Raw genomic sequence first — 672 nt, 5'->3', positions numbered from 1 at the left:
CATAGTTAAGAAAACTTCGAAGTGATACTTCAATAAATAGGTTGAAGCAGAAAGAAATCTTGAAAGATTTGAAAACAGGCATGGTTTTAGCGCTGCGAAAGGAACATGTGAAATAGGAAAATGACATTTTTACCCAAATTATTCAAATACTTTTGCATGAGACACACATGCAAACGCACGTGTCCAGAAACTAGTACTATCAATGGTAGGCAGCAAGTCAATGACTACCATCTTTAGTCCTGCTTGCTGTTTAAATCAAGATATGTAAGAGCTTTATGGCTGATGCTTATGTGTTCCCAGGGGTGGATTTATAGCCTAATTTTTTATGCACGTGAACGCATAGTCTATCTACCTAACTAAGTATTTATGTATATATTATTTGAAATTGATCTAATATTATTAGCTAGCATTCATGTTCCTGAAAGGTTAAATGTTGCATTTAGTTGAATACTCAGTAATTTACCTAGAGGAATAAGGATCAATTTCCATTTAATACTTTCCTTTTTCTCTTTTTTTAGTGGTGTACCCATGTTATAGAAATCCTAGCTCTGCCTCTCTGTGTTATCCTATAGACCTCAAAGAAGGATTCAATAATAGAAACTGAATTTCATGAATGTACTTTCTTTCAAACGAAAATTCCACGAAATTATGGATATTCAAATCACAAAATTG

Source organism: Lycium ferocissimum, unplaced genomic scaffold, assembly GCF_029784015.1.
Source record: "Lycium ferocissimum isolate CSIRO_LF1 unplaced genomic scaffold, AGI_CSIRO_Lferr_CH_V1 ctg7267, whole genome shotgun sequence".
In the NCBI taxonomy this organism is placed as follows: domain Eukaryota; kingdom Viridiplantae; phylum Streptophyta; class Magnoliopsida; order Solanales; family Solanaceae; genus Lycium; species Lycium ferocissimum.
The sequence above is the reverse complement of the archived record's forward strand: the minus strand, read 5'-3'. Positions refer to the sequence as shown.